This window comes from Onychomys torridus, chromosome 1 (genome assembly GCF_903995425.1).
Source record: "Onychomys torridus chromosome 1, mOncTor1.1, whole genome shotgun sequence".
Lineage (NCBI taxonomy): Eukaryota > Metazoa > Chordata > Mammalia > Rodentia > Cricetidae > Onychomys > Onychomys torridus.
Genome location: NC_050443.1, coordinates 94,321,818 through 94,345,170, shown reverse-complemented (window position 1 = coordinate 94,345,170; position 23,353 = coordinate 94,321,818). Strand labels below are relative to the sequence as shown.

The 23,353-nt window shown below is 45.5% G+C and overlaps 1 protein-coding gene and 1 non-coding gene across 10 annotated transcripts in view; one reads left to right on the top strand and one right to left on the bottom strand.

Annotated features, from left to right (window-relative positions):
- The window catches only part of Plekha7 (pleckstrin homology domain containing A7), a 185,333-nt gene that overhangs the window by 73,190 nt on the left and 88,790 nt on the right, over positions 1 to 23,353 (top strand). The gene's annotated exons all lie outside the window — the stretch shown is intronic.
- Positions 17,571 to 17,678, bottom strand: LOC118576833. The gene has a single exon (XR_004944040.1). It is a non-coding gene; the product is annotated as a U6 spliceosomal RNA (small nuclear RNA).

The following is a 23,353-nucleotide window of genomic DNA, read 5'->3' as shown; positions in this document are numbered from 1 at the left end:
ATTGTTCACATTTTATTGATGAGGAAGTTGAGCTGTTAGGAATTATTTGATTGCCTCTTAGAAACCATCATTTGAGAGTTTCTGAATTCAAGTTTCCTCAAATATGTTTGCGTACCTTTCTTCACTGACCTGTCTTGCTGCTGTAGGCAAAATCAGGTATAAGTTGTAAAATAGGTGGGATGTTCCTATTGGCCTCTTGTTCTTTTGGGAATCTCTCCCTTCCCATCATCCCACAAGCTGTGGAGCTAATGTCTGTGACTTTTGAATGTCTCTTGTGTGGGACTCTTGCCTCTAGCCCTACTTTTAAGAAGTTGTCATTGGCTGGGAAGATGGCTTGGTGGTAAAGTGCCTGCTGCTCAAGCCTGAGGACCTGAGTTCAGATCCCAGCACTTACTTAAAAGCTGGGTGTTGCTTCAACTTGGAGAAAGGAGACAGGCTGATACTGGGGCTCTCTGGCCAGCTTCTCCTTGAAAACAGCCATCCCTGGATTCAGTGAGCTATCCTGTCTCAAAAGATAAGGTGGAGAGTCTTTGATGAAGATGTTGACCTCTAGCCTATATACCCATATGTACAGGTGAGTGCATCTTAACACACACATGCATACATATATACCATATACATAACACACACACACACAGAGAGAGAGAGAGAGAGAGAGAGAGAGAGAGAGAGAGAGAGAGAGAGAGAGAGATTTAAAAAAACAAAGGTTATCTCTTTGGTTTGGTGTTGGGCAGTATAAGTCTGGTCAGAGCCAGCCAGCCCTTGGGCCCAGCATTTCCAAAGGTCCCAGCTCTCTGACTCTCAATGAATGCTTCTGCCTCATTTTGCCTTTGCTTCCCACAATCTGCCAGTATGCACTAAGGTTTGAAGTTCCCAAAATATTAGAGGAAAAAAATGTCAGCAAGAAGAAAGGAACAGAACACCCTGGGAAAACAAGGGCTCACAGCTGGTGGTGTTTTCAACTCAGAATTGCTCATTACCAGAGTTATGCTCAGCCTCCAATTTGTTTTTGTTAGCTTGCTCATAAGCAAAGGCTGCAGCCTGTGGGCCATTCTCTTTTAATGGTAAAGCAACATTAGGAAGGTGTGACATGAAGCAATCAGTTCTGGTTTGGAAGGAAAAGTGAAAGCAACTGGTAGGAGTCGGGAAGTGAAGTGCTCCAGCAGGCTCGGAGATCCCACAGTGTGTTGCTGCGGCCTCTGCCCCACAGCAGCCTGAAGATGGCTGTCATCAGAGCAGGTGGCATTCCCTTCATTTTACAACAAAATGCAGCGACCCGCCTGAGGCCAGGTACCCACATGGGTGCTGGTAACACATGGTACTCTGCCCTGGCTCAGCGGCAGGCAGTCTTGCTTAACAGTTTTAATAATTCTTCTTTTCAATTATGCATTATAAAACTTAAATATTACAAGAGAAGATAAAAGGGAAGAACTGTGGATGAGTCTGGAGATAAGCACTTTGCATTTTGGTGGAGTTTTTAAAAACTTTTTCTCCTAAGGAAGTGGGGCATTTGTCTTTTGTCAGGGGAGATTAGGTCATTATTGTCTCTGGGCAGATCTGATTTTGTGCCTTGGAGCAGGCACTCTTTCTATAAACCTTGTCTCCTTACGGAGGAGTCAGGTCACCCTGACTGTCTCTGCACCGTGGGTGGAGAGAAAGATGAACAAGACATTCAGGGCTGAGTCTAAAGAATTTCTCTGCTTGGATTATTTTGCTTTTTTGGGCCACTTGATAATTCATGTCAGACTATTGAAACTGGAAGGGATGGAAACGCATTGACTATTACCTTTATTAATAGGGGAAACTGAGTCTCAGACCTAACTAAACAATACAGAGCATTTCTAGTTGATCCAAAACATCCAGAACTCAGGCTCCCCCCACTCACCCATGTTTCGAGGTTCAGTGCAATGAGGTCATACAGGGGTGCATACTTTTAATTTTAATAGTTGCATATATTAGGGATTTTTTTTTTTTTTTGCATGGATTTGAAAAACAATGCAGCTAAACTTTAAACTCCTCATTTGGCAGTTATTATTACTTTGGATGTGGCTAGAATCTGTGCTGTCTATTTAAAGAAAAAAGTAGAAGTACAGGTTGGACGGGCCTTGGCTGAGATTTCAGAGGCAGTGGGTGTGGTAAGCACTCTTCCAGTGACAGAGGGACTTGCCCTGCTGGCTTTAGTAACTTAAGGGACCGGAAGAAGGAACTGGCCCTTAGTGAACACATTCTACTTGCTGGGTGTCTTACCTATGAGTCAGTGAGAACAGGCTTATTGGTATCCAGAAAGCTCCTAAGGTCCATAAAGCCCAAGGTCAGAGAGGAGGGGAAAAATGGAGTTAGGGTTCAGCTCTCAGCCTGCTCCAACTACTCATTTTAGCATTTAGTTTCCCACAGGTTGTGTCCTGGGGACCCAGCCTTCCTCTTGTCTGAGCTCTGATGCCTGTTAGGATCCTATTTCTTCAGTACCAGGCTCAGGTGGCAGTGAATGAGGCTGGGTTGCTAGGTTGCCATCATAGCCCGTTAATTTAAAGCTTCATTTTGATAGAATTTCAAAGACTGGAATTTATCAAATCTGACTCATGCGTTTAAGTGATAGAGCACTTATCCTGTTGCCATTTGGCATGTGTTCCCATTGTGGTGATGCCACATGGCTCCAGGAAGACGTGGTCTGTGCCTGTCAGTTTCTCTAAAGGGCACTTGTTACATGAGTTTTGAGAGTCATATGTCTGTGTTTTCAGCATTCAGAGAATCAACCAGAGACTATGCACCTAGAGCAGAGGTAGAAGGTAGAAGGAGGTGCGAGCTGTTGCCTCCGTAGCTGAAGAAACCCAGAACTGCAGGCTGTCGAGGGGAGCAACGTTCGTGGTCTGCTTTGGGGATAGAGGCTAGAGGTCTAAGTTTTGTTCTCCTCCTAGCCCAGCCTAGAAAGTGTGGCCACTTACTGGTGTCGTGTCCCAGTGAATAGAGTACCTTCTTACAGTGGCTAGTTCATAGTACCAGCACTGATTAAAGAGTTTTCGCTGTGGCATTTCCATAGCGCCTGCCACCGTGATTTCATCATCTTAAACATGAGGCAGTCACTGACCATGTGCTACATACACATAGATGCTGTGACAGCTGGACCAAGTGGCCCCAAGATGTCTGGGTTCTAATCCCAGAGCCCATGGATGTGCTGCCTCTCTTGGTAAGGAGAGTTACAGGTGTGAGGAAGGGAAGGGCTTTGGATTACTGGGTGCCTAGACAGTTAGAACAGAGAGAAGGAGGCCTGGCTGGTTGTGGAGATTGGAGGGATATGGGCTCTGAGTCTGGGGACATAGGTAGCCCCTGGAGGCTGACAGAGGTCAGAGGTGGGTTTTGCCCTTGCCCTTCTGATAGCCTGTTGATGCCCAGTGAAGCAGATTTTGTATTTGTGATCACTAGAGCTTTACATGCACGAGTATGTGTTGGGTGAATGTGTTTTAGTTACTCTCCCATCAGTAGACCTTTGTCTGTACTTTGTCCATAGAGGAATTCAGGTTTGTTTATGAGAAAAGTAAAGTATGTAGTAAATTTCCTTTAAAAAATTTAAATTTAATAAATTAAAATTTTAATTTATTATTATTATTATTATTACTATTATTATTATTTTGAGATAGAGTCTTAGTATGTGGCCCAGGTTGACCTAAAATTCACAATCCTGTAGCCCAGTGGTTCTCAACCTGTGGGTCACGACCACTTTTGGGGAGGAGTCAAATGACCCTTTCACAGGGGTCACATATCAGATATCCTGCATATCAGATACTTACATTATGATTTATAACAGTAGCAAAATTACAGTTATAAAGTAGCAACAAAACTAATTCTAGGATTGGGGTCACTACACCATGAGGAGCTGTATTAAAAGGTTGTAGTGTTGGGAAGGTTGAAAACTACTGCTTCAGCCTCCACTTCCCAAGTACTAGAATTACAGTGTGTACTTCATGCTCAGTTTATTATCCATTAAAATACTGATTTGTTTGTTGTTTGTTTATTGTATGTGTGCACATCTGTGCACCAGTGCTCGTGTGTAGGCCAGAAGACAACCTGATGATCTCCTTTGACCCTAAAGGTCCCAGAATTCAGGTTGTCATACTTGGTGTCGAATGCCTTTACCCCCCGTGCCGCCCCTCCAGCCAGCCTTTAATGTCAATGTATAGGTGTCTAATTTATTTATTTAGTAGTCATATTTATCAGTTCCCCTATTTACAGATATCCAAGTTGTTTTCCTCTATTTTTTTTTTAACCACTGAAAAGAAGCCATGAACTTCTCTTCTCCCTCTTGAAAAAATATCTCATACTTACACTCTAGCCTGGGCAGGCTTTGAACTCATAGCACTTTCCCCCCTCAGCTTCCTGAGTGCTGGGATCACAGACATGCACCAGCCACAATCAAATTCTTGTCATAAACATTTAAATTTTTTGTTTTTTTGTTTGTGTTTTTGTTTGTTTGTTTGTTTGTTTTTGTTTTTCAAGACAGGATTTCTGTGTAGCTTTGCGCCTTTCCTAGATCTCACTCTGTAGACCAGGCTGGCCTCGAACTCACAAAGATCCACCTGCCTCTGCCTCCTGAGTGCTGGGATTAAAGGTGCGCGCCACCACCTCCTGGCCCAAAATTTTTAAATTAATTATTTGTGTGTGTCTGTACACATGCATGTGAGTGCAACTGTGGAGACTAAAGGCATTGGATCCTCATGGAACTGGGGTTCTAGGTGTCTGGGTAATGGTTACCAACCAAACTCATGTCCTCTGTAAAAGCAGTGCTGGCCGTTAACCTCAGAGCCATCTTCTCCAGCCTTGTAAATACTTTTTGTCACATTGATTTCTAAATTCTGATACGTATCCTTCCCAGCTGAAAAAAAATTTTTTTGGGTGTGTGTGTGTGTGTGTGTGTGTGTGTGTGTGTGTGTGTGTGTAGAGGGTTTATGTGCCTCCACCTGACATGGCCATATGTAGAGGTCAGAGGACATCTTGTGTCAGTTGGATCCATTGTTCCACCATGTAGGTTCTGGGTATGGAACTTGGGTTGGGATTGGTGGCAAGTGCCTTTGCCTGCTGAACTATCTTCCCAGCCTAGCCCTTTATTTATGTATTGCAGATTCCTGTCCTTCTGTGACATTTAACACAATTTATAAGAGGTTTATTTGTTTGACTTATGTTTGTGGGTTTGTTTTGTTTTGTTTTGACAGGGTTGTGTTCCATACCCCTGGCTGGCCTGGTACTAGCTATATTGTCCAGGCTGGCCTTGAAATTTCTGCAGTTTACCTGCTTCAGCCACCCGAGTGTTGGGACAATGGGTGTGTGCCACTGTACCCAGCCTCGTTTAGTGTTGTAAGGCTCCTTCCCACTAGATTGTGCCATTTTTGTTGTCTTCAGGTAGTTTGTAGTAGCATAACATGAAACAGTAGACAGATACTGCGGACTCAACGGTGAAGTAGCACAGTCAGCCCCCTGCTGTCAAACAGCCAGTTTGATCATCATGAGGCCCTGGTTGGACTGTACATCTGAGGTCTTAGGAGCCCTGAAGGATGGGTTGGGAAGGGAGGCAGAAAGATCCTTACTACAACAAGAAGAGCGTGTTCAGGGTCCTCTAAGTAAGATCTGAAAGCAAGGTGGGGGCTACTGGCCATTCCACACGGACAAGCTGCCTCTTCCTAGGCTGATGTAGCCCATCCCTCAACTTCTTGGTCCTGTTTTCAGACAAAAAAAACCCTGTGCTCCTACATCTGTAGGAGACAGTGGGGCTGAAATCTGAAGCCAGGCCCAGAGCCCAGGTTCTCAATGTGCCTCTGTGAAAAGATCATGGAGCCCAGTGTAATAGACTTCATCTTGTCGAGTGTGACCCTTGGAGCAGAACAGCCCTCAGCTTCATTAAGAGCAGCTGGGACTATGGTTAGAGCTCTCCAAGAGGTCAGACCCGTTGATGTTGACACGTGTTCTTAGAATGAGGGGATGAGAAGCACCATTGGTCCCTCACCTCAGAGTCCAGACCGTCCCTCTTCTACCTCCTGGCCAGCTGTATGTGATTCTACTCAAATTGTAGCCTCCTGTTCTCAGGAGGAGCTTAGAGCAAGACTGTAGGTTAGCTGAAGGGGGCTCTGTCTTTACAGCTATGGGGATCATCATCCTTGCTGGGGTGGCACTTACATGCGGTACTGATGCTTTGGGGTCACTTTGTCCTGTAAGTCAGACCAGTGAACTCATTGTCTCCTAAAGTGGACTTTCTAGACTTGTCCTTTGGCACAGTTGGGGTCCTATAGAGAGGGTCAGACTCTTGTTTGCAACTTTTCAGGAGGAGTTCCATGACACCTCAGTTCTAGTCCTTAGTTTGCTTCTTCATAGATTCAGAGAAAGTCAACCTCTTCAGCCTCAGTTTCCCCATCTGTAGGAAGGCTAAGGGGTCTGCCTGCTTCAGATGTGCCTTGAGTGGGAAAGGGATCCTGTTCACGGGATCTGTGAACTCCAGGACACAAACTGCTCATAGTCCTCCAGAGAGGATGCTCACAGGGAACCCTACCTCTTGATGGCTCAGCATCCTTCAGTGTCCTTGAGGAGGGTTGGGGGACTTGGCCACAGTCAGCCACTGAGGTGTCCTTGGAGAGCTACTAATCTACGTCCATGGATAGTAGCAAGAGAGAGTGAAGCATCCTGTCTTAGAGTGTCAAGTAGGAAAGTTTAGGAGAGAGGTGTGATCTACAGCATGTTCTTCATGGATGTCCTTGCTAGAAGTGGCTGAGGAGGATACTTTTCCTGACTTGGGGAGCATGGGCAGGATTTTGTCCCAGCCCTGCCACTTAATTTCTTTTGGTATGACTTGTGGTAAATTGCCTTGAATTTTAGAGTTGCCTTTTTTTTTTTTTTTCCAATGGAACAAAGCCAACAGTTTTTACTTTGTAGACTGTGAATGAGGTCTGCGGTGCCCCTGGCTACATTGGCAAGCAGTTGGCAGGGGCTGACTCAGACTCTGGAATGTTCACAGGTTTGCTCCAGGAGGCCCTGCTCAGTAGACCCCTCCTGCCTCCCCTGCTGTTCACCCTCACACTGAGTGAGATGAGCAGAAAGGGCTGGACAAGAATTGGGAACCCCGGACTCTCTTGAGGAGGAGTCCTGTGCCTCCCAGTGGAATAGCTATGTGCGGTTTCCAGGTGCTTCAGTGGGCACGCCAGGCTGTTCTGGAAGGCAGATTGTGTTTGTCTTGCCAAGTACAAGATCAAGTGTCAGCATTTTGCTTTCTGAGAATAATGGCTGTGTGGATGAGGTGGACTCACTCTAGAGCTTTGTCAGAGACCAGCTCTCCTCTTTCTCAGCTTTTTCCCACCTTGGGAATGCTTTCTGATTATTCCTACTTTACAGTATTTTGGAAATACCCAGACAAGAAGAAAATAAGATTGTATACCTCCCACACTCACAGATAGTTACTGCCAATCACGGCAGCTATTTTTTCTCCCTACCTCCCTTTCTTTCCCGTGGTGTGGCTGGTCTTCCGGGGCTGAGTGCTGGGGTTAAGGGCATGCACAATAGGCCCAGTCCTCCTCTCCCCTCAGTGCTGGAGACCGAACTCTTGCATGCTAGCTGGACACTCTGCCACAGGCCCGCACCACAGCGCCTCTGTTCTTTTCTGAAATGCACAGATACATATTTTGGCAGAGGACAGCTTTTAATGAGTCTCACACACTTGTCACACTCACGGCCCGGTCATCGAAGCCTTGAAGTATTTCATCTGCTTTGTCATGGTGGTTGGTGTTCCCTGTTTAGTAGACCTTTTCTCCTGAAGTGCATAGAACATTTGACTTTTTTCTTCTATTTCCTTCAGTCCTTTGAACTTGATTTTCTAGTTCAGAGATAAGTATATTCAGGTGCCTGTCATCGGTGAAGCGGTTCTTGGCAGTCAGGGTGAGGCCCCTGCCTCTGACCATTGTGCAGTGATGCTGCCTCTGTGTTACTTACCCCCCAGTCCTGGCAGACAGGACAATCAACCTCTTGTGGCTTGTCAGTGAAATTTAAGTAATGGGTCAGTCTTTCCAATGTTTCCCTCTTAGTCAGGAAGTTCACCCGTGAATCTAACCTAAATCTCATCTGCTGCATTTTAAATCCTCACCTGCTGCTGGTTCCTCTCAGTGAAGTGGAGCAGAGTAGAACTGCACACCATCTTCAAGCAGCCCAGCTTAACTCCAGCCACCAGCCTTATGTTACCCTGGAGGAAACTTGAGGGGCTCTGGCTAATGCTGTCACGACTGGGAGGGCGCTCTCCGCATCAAGTTGCCGCTGATAACACCAGGTAGGGTTTCTGCATCCCAGAGAGGCCATCCTGTGGAGGCCATCGCCCAGACCTCCCTGCCTTCTACAGAGTTTGTGGGGCAGTTATCCCTCAGAGCGGTGCATGACACAGCGGGTGCATCAGATTCATTCTCTGGGAGAAGACGTGATTGGAGCAGCTGATGGAATTGTCTCCAGAGCTAGTTGACTGAGCTATTGGTATACATTGAGGAAGATGGTCCTGAAGGGAGGGGCAGTGGGTCCTTTCTGGTCCCGGGACAGCTTTTGCAAATGCAAGAGGCTGGGTCTGGTCTGGGCTACCCAACCTTGCCAATAGCAACTGGGAATAGCTGGGCCACCTTTCTTAGCCAGTGTCCTTTATCAGAAGACACCAGCTTTCTATCCAGAGAGGAGCATGCTAATTTTGAAGGGAGATGACATGCAGGAAGCCAGAGCACCCTTTGTTGCCCATTTGTGCATTTTAGAATTGACTGGTGACAGCCCCATCAGGGTGGAGCCAGTCTCTGAGGATAAAGTCCAGGACTGGAGGCCCCCAGCCTCAGGGACCTGGCCCAGGTTGGCTGGCTTCCTCTAGCTGCATGCTGCCCTTCCCTTCCTCAGCACTAGCAGATCCTCTTCCTTGTGAACACATCGATGCCTGGGTGACTGAATAGTCCTAAAAGGAGATGCTTAGCTCTTACAATGTGCTCTTCCCTCCCCGTTGCTGCTGGGCACAGTATAATGCTGGGCTGAAATAAAACCAGCGTCTTGTGTGCTCCCACCTTAACCAGCCACTCAGACTGTTTCTCCTCCTTTGAAGAGCATGCCTTTCTGCCTCCTTTCATTGCTAGCCTGGATTCACTTTGATGCTGAATGTCCCTGGTGCTTAGCTCCAACTTGGAGCCCAAGATCCCCACTGAGGGTCTGTGCCCACAAATGCTATCTCTCTGGCTATACTTAGAATCCCGGAGTTAGATGCCCGGGACCTGGTGTGGAGGTTCTGTTTTGGATGGGAGTATCTTTAAAAAAACAAACAAACAAAAAACAATGTTATACAGGTGCTCCTAATGTCCTCCAATTCTCCTAAAGTTAGGAGTAAGGCATGCCTGGCACATCCCATCAGCACTGTCCTTTATGGGAAGACGAGTATCTGAAAACCAAGATGCCTGCCACAGAAGTTTGTTTCATATCACCTTGGGAAGCAGAGGGGAGGATGATAGATGGGCATGTGCCCAGACTTTCCTGAGTTGGGTCAGTTTGCTGGGATGCCTTTGTGGAGATCCTGTGCAGGCTGTGCTCCAGCTGTGTCCCTCTACCTGGTAATTGAGCAGGTGATGTGGGCAGGATGAGGATGCTTAGCTCACGTCAAAAGATGTAAAGGAAGAAGTAGGATATACATTTGCCTCTGTGTAGTTCTCAGCCAGGACCTGGAATCTCCTCCCTCGATTTTTCTTTTCTTTCTTTTTTAGCTCTTTGGACGTTAGGATAAAGCTGTACTATCAGACCATAAGTGTTTGATCTGTGACTTGAGAAAAGACCAGTCAAAGGATTGGGTGCCTGCAGTGTGGCACTCTTCTATCCTGAGGCTCAGGTCAGCCAGCTTCCTGAAGAATGTTGTGGGTACCTTTCCCCAAAGGAGTTAATGGGGGCAAGTCATTGCTGGGTTGGATAAAAGCCCCTTTGCCACACTTGAGTGTGTCCACAGTGTCTTTCTGTGACTAGCTCATAGCTGTTCTCCATGGCTGGAGCATCCTTCCTCACCCTCTCTGGGTGCTTGTGGCTGAAGCTTTGCTCTGTGAGGGCTGTTTTTGTGGGGCAGCTGCTCTTTCCATCTCCTGGGCTGCCTCCAGCCCTCTCAGCCTTGCAGAAGCTAGCACTCCCTAGAGAAAGCCCTTGTCACCTCTAGGCTAGCCAGTGTTCCCCAGACTTGCAAATTTCGCCTAGAAAGATTAGGAGTCACCTGCTCACCTGTACCATTCGGACTGTAGTTTGCTGATTACCTGCAACCAATGCCCTGGGTGATGGTGACAGCTACAGAATTTCTAGGATAGATTTTATATTTTAGGGAGACTCCAAGGCTGTTGCCTGGGTACAAGAAGATTTGAGAATTACTATGTCACATTGTCCCCCCCCCCATCTTGTTTTATAGTAAAGAGATGCCATGTGGTTAACTTACCCAAGAACCTGGAAGGCTAACACCATTACATCAAATTTGCATAGTGTTCATACCTTTGAGAAGCCTGGCCCATCTTTTTTCTGCTCTAGTTTTCTGGAAACACATTATTCCCTGTTCTGGGGAGCTGTGTACACACACACACACACACACACACACACACACACACACACACACACACACACTCTACTAGCTCCTCTACTTGTAAGTATGAAAAATGTCTCCATTGTTGCCAAACATCCTCCGGGTGCAGAATCATCCCAGTCAAGACCACTAGTTTCATGGGAGAAGCTGTGGCTTGAGCTGCTCCCCGATAGCTTTATGTTTGGGGATTTTACTTTTATAATTTGCATAATTGGCTTCTTTCTAGCTTGGCTAATGTGCAGGTTACACACATAAATAGAAGTCACACTGCATATGAGCTCTCCTCTCATCTGCATCTTGGCCCATGGAGGAAGGCATAAATCAATTTGGAAAGACTTCTTGCTTTGGCTTCTAGTCTGTGGCTTCTCTGCCAGCCCTGTGCTTCCCAGCTGTGCGATCTTGAGCAAGTCACTTAACCTTCTATGGTGCCTTGCCTTAGCTGATTATGATGAAAAAAATTGTTTGTTGTCAATGAGAATGAAGTGACACCTTGGATGTGGAAATGTTTATAAAACATTATTCATCTATTAAGTGGCAATGATAAAATTCAGGTCTAATTACCAGCACTTGAGATTTCTTAGGTTGAAAAGTGCATATCTCAGCACAGTGATTCTAGTTGTGAATTGGCCAAGAATATTACCCTTCATCTTCTGCCCATGGGATTTTAATCTTCTCCCTTCTCACCTTAAATTTAATCTTCCCCTCCTCCCAAGTGACTATTGCAAGGCCCTCTGGGGCACATTGTCTTGCAAGACTGGTCAGTTGGTTTTTCCTTTGACTAACAGAAGCCAGTTTTTGTTTTTTTCTATTATTTACTTATTTATTTTTCTTTTTATGGTGAGTTTTGGAAGGGCTGTCAAATGTTTTATGAAAATCAAGCCATTGACACCTTTTCCTTTGGTGTTACTGGCACTCACAGAGGGTCAGGTGAGAAGCCAGCAGTCCTCTGCAAAGATGCTCCTAGGTGAACTCGAGCAGACTCAGCTAGTGTAGTCTTTCCATTTGCAGATGAAAAAGCAGCCCAGAGGTAGAAACATCTGAAGTGTCCCAGGGCAGGGTGGGACAAAGGCCCAGGTGCTCCAGGTTCTAAGGCTCTGGTGTGACATCTGCACATTCTAGCTGCTGCATCAGATGGTGGGGTGGGTCGGGAAGGACATGCAGGCTGCTGTCACTGCTTTCAACCCCTTCAAATGTTGCTCTGTAGGTCTTGGGAACCAGTTTTGCTCCCAGTAACTTATGGATAGAATTTCATCAAAATACACATAACACATGCGTGATTGTCTTTGATTCTTAGAACTTCTCAAGAAGGAAAGGCAAGAACACAGAAGGGTTCCAGTTCCTGTGAGGATGCCTGGCAAAAATAATGACCAAAGGAGCTGAAATCTTCTTTTCATTTTCCCCATACCTTCAAATCTTGTCCCTTGGTGTCTTAGTTAGGGTTACTATTGCTGTGATGAAACACCATGACCAAAGGCAATGTTGGGAGAAAAAGCTTTATTTGGCTTCCATATCTTGAATCACAGTCCACTGAGGGAAGCCAAGGCAGAAATTCAAACCTGGCAGGAACCTGGAGGCATAGAGGAGTGCTACTTACTGGCTTGTTCCTCATGGTTTGCTTAGTCTGCTTTCTAATCAAACCTAAGACCACAAGCTCAGGGGTGGCACCACTCACAGTGGACTGGGCCCTCTCACATCAATCACTAATTTAAAACATGCCCTGCAGGCTTGCCATATGCCCAGTCTTCTGGAGGCATTTTCTCAACTGAGGCCCCTCCTCTCAGGTGACTCTAGCTTGTGACAAGTTGACAACATAACAACTAGCCAGCACATTTGGCCAGTTTCTTCTACTGAGAGTTGCTCTGATAATGTGGCTATCATATTAATGAGTAGTATGAATGATACTTACTGTTGAATGTTGTGCCAATGCATGTGTGGTCAGCCATTATTGCACACCTCATTTCATCCACCCAGACACCTCAGAGAAGGCACCATGCTTTCTCCATTTTAGAAGAAGGAACCAGGTTGAATGGCGCACTCCAAGTCACACAGTAGGAGAAATGAGATCCCTTCTGTTCATGAAGCCTAGGTGGCCTCATTCCTGCCCTGCAATTAGCAGTGCCCCCACCTGCAGTTCCTCCCACTCACCAGTAGATGCTCATAGGTTCCTCTGTTAGTGTGCCTGGGTTGCTGTCGCAAAATGCTGGGTGGCTTAAGCAACATAAATGTATGTTTTCAGCCTGGAGGCTAATAGTCAAGGTGTCAGTATGTTTGTCCTCAGACACCTGTGTCCTTGGCTTGCAGACTGTGGCCAACCAGTGTCTAGTTGACAGCTCTTCTTCATCTTGTCAGAGTCCTGTCATACGCATTAAGACCTGCTTGTTTTGAGACATGCTCTCACTGTGCTGTCCATGCTGGTCTCAACATTTCCCCTTGCTCCAGTCTGTGAGCAGCTGGGTCTTCAGGTGCCATTGTCATGTCTAATCCAGGGTTCAGTGACCTTTTGAATATTCAGATCTCTCCTCTGAATATGACTACATTCTAAAGTCATGGGGGCAGTGGGGGGACTTCAAACATGAATTTTGTTGGGGAACGTGGGTCGACCCACAGCAATCCTGTTTGTCAGGTAGCCATTTTGATGGGTGGCACCCAGCTTGCTAAGCTGCTCTTTGACCCCTGGCAGTGCTAACAGCCTGAGAGAAGGGCTGCTGCTGAGCCCAGAAGCTTCAAGGCTACCTGCTGTCAGGAATGACACCTTTATCCACAGGGTCTGCATCTGCCTGGGCAAACCTATAACCTTCCCTATTGTGGAGTGGAAGTCAGGCCTGCCTTGGATAGATGAAATGCTTCCTATTGGAAGTGCTGAGGACATTCCTGTCATCCAGCACTTGGGAGGCAGAGGCTGGCTGATCTCTGTGAGTTCGAGGCCAACTACTTCTACAGAGTGAGTTCCTGGGCAATCTACATAGCAGTGAGACTCTGTTTTGGATAACAGGGGGAAGAAGATGAACTGTAAGCTCTGATCTCAGGGGTCTGACTTACACCCAGTGCTTGATCCGTGGTCCCCAAGGGTCTGGGGAGTCATATAGAACTAGGTAAAGCCCACCACTGAGAACTGACCCTCTCAACCTGCTTCTCCAGGGTATTTCTGCTTCTCTGTCCACTTGGCGGACATGCTCAAAAGAGTTGCTGACGGTTATTTCTTGCAGATGCAGCCCACTAGGGATATGAGTGGGAGGGAGGCTGAGATTGCCCTAAGGGAAACTGCCTAACAGATGCTTTGGGTCCTGGTGACCTTGAGGAAAGTGGTTTAAACTTGTTTTCACTAGGATAGAGGTTTTACTTCAGTGTAGAAGATGTAGGAGAATAAAGAAATTGGGGGCTGGTGCAATGTCTCAGTGGTCAAGAATGCTCTTTACAGAGGACCCAGGTTCAGTTCCCAGCACCACACGGCAGCTCACAGCTATCTGTAACTCCAGTTCCAGGGGAGTTATACTCATACTCTTCTGGCCTCTGCAGGGACCAGATATGCAGGCAAAATATTCATATGTGTATGACAATGAATTGAGAGAGGGAGAGGGAGGGATAGAGAGAGGGGTGGGACACTAGAGAGATAGCTTAGTGATTAAGAGTGAGAAATGTTCTTTTTTACAGAGGATCCATATCAGGAGGCTCACAGCCATCTTTAACTAAAGCTTTAAGGGATACCATGCCTTCTTCTTGACTCTGTGTGTACCTGCACTCAATATACACCATTAAAGAAAATCTTGGTTTTTGTTTTAAAGAAGGAAACCAGACTTGGGGGTACACAACATACTCTTAGCACTTAGGAAGCTGAGGCAGGAGAATTGTTATGAATACTAGGTCAGCCAGGGCTACATAGCAAGACCCTGCCTATTGGTTTAAATATTAAGGCCACTCCACATAGTTAAAAGGGAGGTTTATTTTGTGGGGTTACTTACAAGTAAAGGGATAGGTAGCAGGGTCTGGGAAAGGTGTGGCTCAGTCCAAGAGTGTTCTCTGGAGAACTCTGCTCTGCCTACCTCCAGCATCCAGGGTCCAGGAACCAAGAGAACCAGCCTATCGGGATCTCAGGTCTTCAGGGGTCCTTTCTTGGCTCCGCCTTGTAGGCATGACAGTTACCAAAGCCTCAATGGGGGTAATACTTCCAGGTCAAAGCTGGACCGGCTACCCACTACACCTGCCTCAAAAGCTTAAAATAATAAAACAATTAAGTAAATAATGAGGTGAAGCACCCATGTTCATTTCACTGTATGTGCCTTCTGGAGCTTCAGGGAAAGGTTGGGAAGGCATCCCTGTTTAGAGTAGGTGTACTGATATGGTGCCGGGTGGCCAGGTGCTGGGCGCAACAGGCAAGCTACCTTCAGCCACCCTGTACACACAGTCCCCATGCTTTGCCTTGCTGTGTCTTCCACACTTGTCTAAACATTTCATATACTCCCCCATTTTAAAGGCCAAAAAACTTTGCAAGAAATACGTGCAAAATGTATTTATGAATTTTAATTCTTACATAAATAACAGGTGACAGAACACCAAATTAGTATCACTGGTGGTGGTTATGGATACTTTACGTCTTTATGGTTCCCCTCCCTCCTTATTCCATTCCTCCCGCTTCTTTTCTTCTTTCCATCCCTCCTGCTTCAGGACCCTGAGTGTCCCAGGCTGGCCTCAAGCCACTGTGTAGCTGATGAATCTTCTGCCTCTGTCTTCCAGATGATGGGATTATGGGTGTGCACAGCACTCCTGGTTCATGTGGTACTGAGGATCAAGCCCTTGGCCTTGTATATGGTAGGCAACTTTGCTAACTGAGCCACCTCCTCAGTCTACTTTATTTTATGAATTTTCCACAATGAGCAAGATCTTCACAGAAGCAAGCAGAAGAGATAGTATTCATAATTTCAGAATTTTAGAATTAACATTCTTGATCTGCTTTTATCTATTCATTTCTTATTTATCACAAACATAATTGGTGTGTGTGTGTGTGTGTGTGTGAGAGAGAGAGAGAGAGAGAGAGAGAGAGAGAGAGAGAGAGAGAGCAAGCATGCATGTGCATACATGTGTATTTTTATTTATTTAACAACTTCATGCATGTACATAATGCATTTTGATTCTATTCTCACACACCCCATTTCCCTCCCTGGTTCCCTCATTCCCTCCGGACCCCTTCTTCCCACCAACCTTTCCCACTACTGCCTTGTATTTTATTTTATTTCTTATGATTCTTGGAGTTTAATTAGTGCTACTTGTGTGAGCATGGGCAACTCACTAGTGGCTATAACACTGAGGAAAATGATTCCCCCTCTCCCATCAGCCAGCTGCCAATAGCTCCTCAATTAGGGGCAAGGCCTTGGATCCTCTCTCTCCCATCTTGCTGGAATATTGACAGGCTTGATCTTGTGCAGGTAGTCAGAGCTGCCGTAAGTTCATAGTGTAATGGCCATGTTCAATCCAGGCAGTGTTTCACAGCGCCCCTCCCCAGCCTCCAGCTCTTAAAATCTTTTCATTACCTCTTCCAGGATGTCCCTGGGCCTTGGTATATGTGTGTGAGAGAGGGAGAGAGGAAGGTGTCCTGTTTAGGGCTGATCACTCAGCAGTCACTTAGTCTCTGTACTTTGACTAGTTATGAGTCTCTACAAAAAGAAGCTTTGTAGCACAAATTGTTAGAAGGTCTTATTAATAAAAACAAACCCAGAGCCAGTTCTTGGGGTGAACGCTGGAAGATCAGAGAAGCAGAACAAGCCACAGCCACCTCACCTTGCCAATTCCTCAGCTGATCCTGTTTCCTCAGACTGGATTCCTTTGAGCCCTCATTCAGAATGAATCCCAGCTGAACTGCTGCTCCAAAGCCTAAAAGTTTAACCACCTCTAGTTCCTCATCCTCACGCCTTATATACCTTTCTGCCTCCTGCCATCACTTCCTGGGATTAAAGGCTCTTGTTACCATGCCAGGCTGTTTCCAGTGTGGCTTAGAACTCACAGAAATCCAGACGGATCTCTGCCTCTGGAATGTTAGGATTAAAGGCGTGTGTGCCACCATTTTCTGGCCTCTATGTCTCTCTAGTGCCTGTTCTGTCCTCTGACCCCAGATAGGTTTATTAGGATGCACAATATTTTGGGGAACACCATATCACCACAAAGCTTCTTTGACCAAAGTTGAAAAGCTGGACTAATCTTAGGGAATAGACATAAACAGTTAGAAGGCAATTTAACAAATGGCCATTTAGAAAACAATAGTGGTAGGTTGCCTTCTAGCAGTTACGGTTTACAGAACCAGGCATCGATTACCGTCAGTGGAGCAGGTCTCATATCTAATCAGAAAGTGGTTAGTTACCCCCATAGCAATCATGACACTATTGTGACAGTGGACACATCCTACCTGCCTGGTTGGTGTTTGTGTTATGCAGGATCCACTGCTAGGTAAAGCATTGATGGCTTCTCTCTGCCCAGCAGCCTGTTAACACATCCCAGCACTATGGAGCCTTGACTGCAGGGAGGGAGTTTCCATCTCAGTTATAGTTTGATTTGTCCTGCAGCCAAAGTATGTGGTGTCTTCAGCAATAGGGGCTTGCCATCTAGAAGGTAATGTTTAAGATACAATACAGATATTGCCTGGCTTTTATTACATAAACATTTAAGCTTGGGATCTGTAGATTGTACAATCAAATAGAAACACCGTGATTGGCATAGCCCTCTTCTGAGGGTCAGACATGTGGATAATTTCCATTCTTTCACTGTGAAAACAGTGTAAAACCACGCTGACCAGCTTATGAAACAGACTATAGTAGTGTTGATCTGGAGAAAAATTATGGTGGAATTTGAGGTTTTATATTCTGATGAATGGCGATATTGTAGGCACCAGCTCTTGCTTGTGTTAGTAAGTGAGGGACATAAGTAAAGCAATGTATTCCTATAGAATTGTAGGTAACTTTAATAAATGTTCACAGGAAAAAATGAGGATTTTTAAAAAAATATGTAACACTTTACAAATTTGCATGTTACCCTTGTGCAGCAGCCATGCTAATTGTCTCTGTCTTCTTCCAATTTTAGTATATGTGCTGCTGTATTTAAAAAAAGTTACTTTATTTTTTTTGATTGATGTTTTGCATGCATCTAAGTTAGCCAAGTGAGTGCAATGCTCATGGAGGCCAGAAGAGGGCATTACATCCTAAGAACTAGAGTTCTTAGGAACTTTGTGGGTGCTGGGAACTGAACCCAGGTCTTCTGCAAGAACAAGTATTCTTAATGACTGAGCTATCTCTCCAGCCCCAGGAACAAGGGAATTATTTTAAGGCAGTGACAACCAGTCCAGAAGGACCTCAGAAGAAATTGAAAAATGCAAGTGTGTCACACATTGATAGCTTCAAGGGCTTGGGGAAGGGTCTGCCATTTCATCTGTTAAAAACACCAGGGTAAATAGTGATGTGCACAGTTGTGCAGCAAGGATGTAGAGCTTGCTCTGGCTTTGGACCTTGTTGATCAGTCAAGTGGCAGCAATACAATCCTGGGTCTCCAAAGCAGGGGACCTACTAGAAAGAACAAATGCCAGAAGGGCTGATTGCTCTCTGTGCACTGTCCAGATAAATGGCTTCTGGAACCCTGTCAGTTTGTGGGAGGCCAGCTGGCTTTCCCTTTCTTTTTGGCTCTACTCTTCTTTGGGTGTTGAATGGCAAACAGACTTTCTCTGTGAAGTGTCTCTTGTTACTCTTACCTGTGGTGCTGTACGATGTGAGCTTTGTCAAGGACAGCCCGACTTTCCTCTGAATTTGGAGCTACTGCTCCCCTTTCTGCTCTGAGCTGTTTATAGGCCAGGAGGCTTGCATGCAGGAGGCCTTTCCCCCTCCTCACCCACAGCTGGAAGAGGAAAGCAGTATCCTTAGGACCCGTCACAAAGAGAGAAAAATCCTAACAGAGAGTCTGTGTCATGCAGAGGATTTGGAGGGTTGTGGGAAGCTTAGCTAACCAGCCCTCTGTGGCTCTCACCTTTCCCAGGAGCCTCTGGGAAGGAGTTCCTTCTTCCCCACATGAGATAGATCCCAAACACATTCTGTCCACCCATCCTTGATGTTTGTGTTGCCATGCAGTGTCTGGCTATCCTGAGATCCAGCAAGTAAGACCTGCTTCCTTCCTGTTCAGTAAGAATTCAGTGGGGTAAGAGGCTTAACACACAATTCCAAATTCACTTTTATTACATGTATGTATTTGTACATATGTATGTGGGGGTGCCACAGCATGTATGTGGAGGTCAGTGAACCACTTGCAGGAGTCAGTTCTCTCCTATTATTGTGTGGATTCTAGGGATTGAGCTCAGGTCATCACTGAGCTGTCTTGCCAGCCTACTCAAGCTATTCCAAACGGAAGTTCAGAGCTTAATTCAGTGGGTTTGGTGCTTGAATCAGTATTGAATGGGGGAAGTTCAAAACTGACTTTCACAGTGATAGCCAGAAGAAGACTGAAAATGGGCTATTCTAACTGCAGGTCTATTCCTCTGCCCTTCCCCTACCTCCCCAGCTCTCCCTGCCCTGAGTTCTTAATAGTCTTCTGCAGGTCTTAGCATCTCCCTGTGTGTTGAACTGTTTCAAAGGATGTGTGTGTTACAAAGTGTTAACATCAAGTCCGTTGTTAGTAACTGTTATGTGCTAGGCATGTGTGCCCAGCTGTGTGTTAGACACACTGTATTCCAGTGCTCCCTCTCTGGTAGTTAGATTGCTATCTGCATGGAAATCAGAAATCTAAAGCTTATAAAAAGCAACTTGCCCAGGACAGTTCAACTATAAAAGACATTTGAATTCAGATACTGTCCCTGACCAGAGGACTTGCAATTAAATTTTTAAGACTTATTTACTTTTATTTTTGTGTTTGGGTATTTTGCCTACATGTGTTATTTGTACAGCATGTGTGTGCAGTGCCCTCAGAGGCCAAAAGAGGGTGTTGGATCTCCCGGGGGGACTAGAGTTAACAGCTGCTTGTGAGACACTGCATGGTTGTTGGAAATCTAGGTCCTCTGGAAGAATGGCCAGTGCTCTTTACTGCTGAGCTATCTCTCCAGCCCCTAGGATTGCCTTTTTTTTTTTTTTAAGCTTAGTTGGGCCAAATAAGATCTATAAATGTCCATTGAGCACACGGGAAGATGCTCAATGAATGCATTAGCTGTTGAGGAAAGCATGATGTCTCTGTGGTAGTCCTGCTATCTGCTGGTATGTGTCTCAAGACTCCAGTGCTACCTTAAATCACAGATGGTACTCACCACCACCATCACCCCAGAGGTATGGTGGACCCAGTAATCCCGTGCTTCTCCCCTTGTGCCCTGCAGTGCCACCACATAGCACCGGAGTAGAGCTGTCTGCCCTCCCACACCCTGCTGCCTCCTTCCCATCACTACTCTAGTCTCTTTCTAGGACGGGGTCTCTCTGTAGCCCGGGCTGACCTGGAGCTAGTGACTCTCCCATCTCAGCCTCCCAGGAAGCTGGGCATCTTGGATGTGTACTACTACGTCCAACTTTGCATCACTTTCCTTGCTGCTTGTGGCTGTTACTAAGTAAAATACAGGTTACTTGAACATAAAGTGTTGTGACACTGAGATAGTTCATTTGATAACTCAGATGATACCAGGTGTCGAATGGGCAGGTCCCATGTGTGACATGGATGTGATGGACAAAGGGTGGTTCGCATCTGGGGTGACAAAGCAGACGGTGCAAGATTGTGTTATGTGATTTAGAACAGCAAACAGCTTCAAACTTAGGAATCATTTATTTAAAAAAGGTTTCCATTTAACATTTTGGGGTCATAATTGAGAGTGAGTGCCTGAAAACATGGAGGGTGAAAACTCAGATTGGGGCATTCTACATCTTATTTACTTATTTTTGTTTTGTTTGTTGTTTGGCTTTTGGTTTTCAAGGCAGGGTTTCTGTGTAATGATCCTGGTTATTCTGAAACTCACTTTGTAGACCAGGCTGGCCTCGAATTCATAGAGATCCACCTGCCTCTACCTCCCAAGTTCTGGAACTAAAGGCATGTGCCACCCATGTTCTACATTTCAAAGATGAATGATTCATGTGGGGGAGCCACTGAGGAAGCCAGTCTGATGCTTCTCAAAAGTTTAGAGTTCCCCAAAAACTAATGAATTCCACTCCCAGGAGAAATGAGAACGAAAGTTCCCACAGAAACTTTCATTGTCCACAGCAGCATTATTATGACATCCTAAAAGTGAATATAGTCTAACCCAGATAGATGTCTACCAGTGGAGTAAAAAAAAAAAAAATGCAGTATAGCTCTGCACAATGGAATATTACTTGACAATGAAAAGGAGCAAAATATTGAGAATGTTATAAGGATGAGCCTTAAAAGGTTTATTCTAAGTGGAGGAAGCCAGTCATGAGAGATGATGTAGCTAGCATATGATTCTGCTAATATTCAGAAGAAGAAAAGTTTATGAAGATAGAAAGTAGATTCATTGTTGCCCAGGGATGGAGTGAGGGGGTGATGGTTAGAAGATTGGGTAGACAGCCTTTTTAACTTTATTTTTTTAAGACAAGGTCTTGCTGTTACCCAGGCTGGTCTTGTATTCAAGTGGCCCTTTGTCTTGGCCCTCCTTAGCTGTGTCTACAGACACAAGTCAAGGTACCACTGTGGGACAGGGGATGTTGTGGGGTAACTGATAGGCGTGATGGCTGTACCACTCTAAATGTACTCAGCGCTGTTGCAATGAACTTATAAAATGGAGACTTGAATGACTTGTGAACTGAATCTCAATAAAGCTGTCCTCTCTGCTCTCTCCCCCACAGCAGACATACTGGAAAGAACCTTGCTCACCTAAAGATGAGCTGCTAGAGGTAGAATTGAGAGGACAGTGGTTAAGTCCCACACAAATTTTTAAAAACTTTTGGCTTTTATTAGTTCATCTTCAGTAAAATCTACTGGGGACAAGGGCTTGCTTTAACACAAAATTAAATATTTAGCTCTCAGATAATTGAATATTTAGAAGTGATATTCCCCCCTCAGCTTTTCTCCATTTCTAGGTTTTTTTCCTAAGGGCTGCATATTACTTTTTGTAAATAACAAGCAAAAAATAAACTTTCATGCAATATATATTCTGTTGGCTTATGCACGGCTTCCACATGATGAGCAGCTTAAAGATTAAATTTAGAATTTCTGTTCTAGGAAAATAGTTTTCTTAGGGCAAAAAAAAAAAATGTGACAGATCTCATAGGTGGTTGTCCACAAACTGGCCTGACAAACACAGTGAGGGGTCCTACTTCAGAGCCTCCTGCCTTTTATCACCTCCTTTCTCCCTGCCCTACCCAACCACTATGGACCTTGACCAGTTCTTCCCATCACTTGGATTTGTATAAATTTGTGTGAACTCTGTGACAAGGAGGAGATGATCTAGATGGTGGTGGAGCTGAGTGGTCAGGTCAAGAGGAGGAGATGTAACAAGCTACACTGGAGTCCAGGAAAGAACTGTCATGGTGTCTGTGCTCCTAAGACTAATTCACTGCATCGTCCAAACATGCTTGTTTAGGCTAACCTTGCACACACTGTATGTTTGAGAGCAGAACGTGTAGTCACACAGTTGGGATCCAGCTGAAGGTTTACAGCTGTGAGAGCTGAAATATGCACAGTTCCTTCCTAGCACACAGAACACTGGCAGCATAGAGTATGACCTGCATTTCTTGGGCTCATGGATAGCATATCTGGGGCTTCAAAGCCTTCCTGCTCAGTTTGTGAAGGGGTGTCTGTCTACACTTGAGGTCTCTGTGCCATGGTGGAGGAAATGGAGGGCAGCTCTGCTGAGTGCCTACTCCTGGCACCTCATCTGCTGAACACTTCCCTGCCTTCCCGTAGCCTTGTGGCTCCCTGTTCCACCCAAGACCCCAGAGCAAGCTTCTGGTCCTGCTGTCAGGTTTACAAAGGCTCTTTGCCTTTGACGAGTCACCCTTCCTGAGATTTTTCCCATCCCATTAAAAACAGCATGAGTCTGTGTGTATTCAAATATGCATTATTACTGTGCACATGTGGAGGTAAGAGGTAACTTTCAGAAGTTGCTCATCTCCCCCATGTGAGTTCTGGGGTGTCAGGCTTGCCAGCAAGCACCCCTCAGCTAAGCCATCTCACTGGCAACACTGGTATTTTCTAGCCCTCCATTTATGTCAAAGGCCTTTAAAATAAAAATGGTTTCCAGTAAAATTCAATGTCATTCCCCCACCCCAAAAATCCTACTGGAAGTAGGAAGAGCAGAGTGAGCAATCTACATGGGTTGGTGGTCCTGAGGACCAAGAGCTGTACAGAAGGATCTGGAAGGTAAGAGGTTATGCAGTATAATCCAAGAAAGAGATACAAGAGCCTGGGTTTAGGATGGAGGAGGGAGAGGAGCCAGTATGTGTCAGATATTTCATAGGAAGAGAGGACCAGACCTCTTCTGTTACTTGGAGCAAAATAATAATTGCTTTGTTTCATTGTTGTTATTGACAGCTCATATGCACATATATAAAATGATCATTATTACTTCTCACTGACATGTTTTTTACAGTGGCCTTCCAACTTCTGTCTTCCAGGTAGGAAGGGTCTAGAGAAGGTAAAAGGCCAGCCCTGAAACACAGGGTGCACCACAGGGATCCAGATCTGTTCTGTCCAAAGGCCATTGCACATCAAGCCTATGTAAAATGGATCAGACCTTTTGAATTTATTACTGAAATAAAAATAGCTAGAACCCTGTTCTCAGTCAGAGCCAGAAAATTACATTGGAATGTT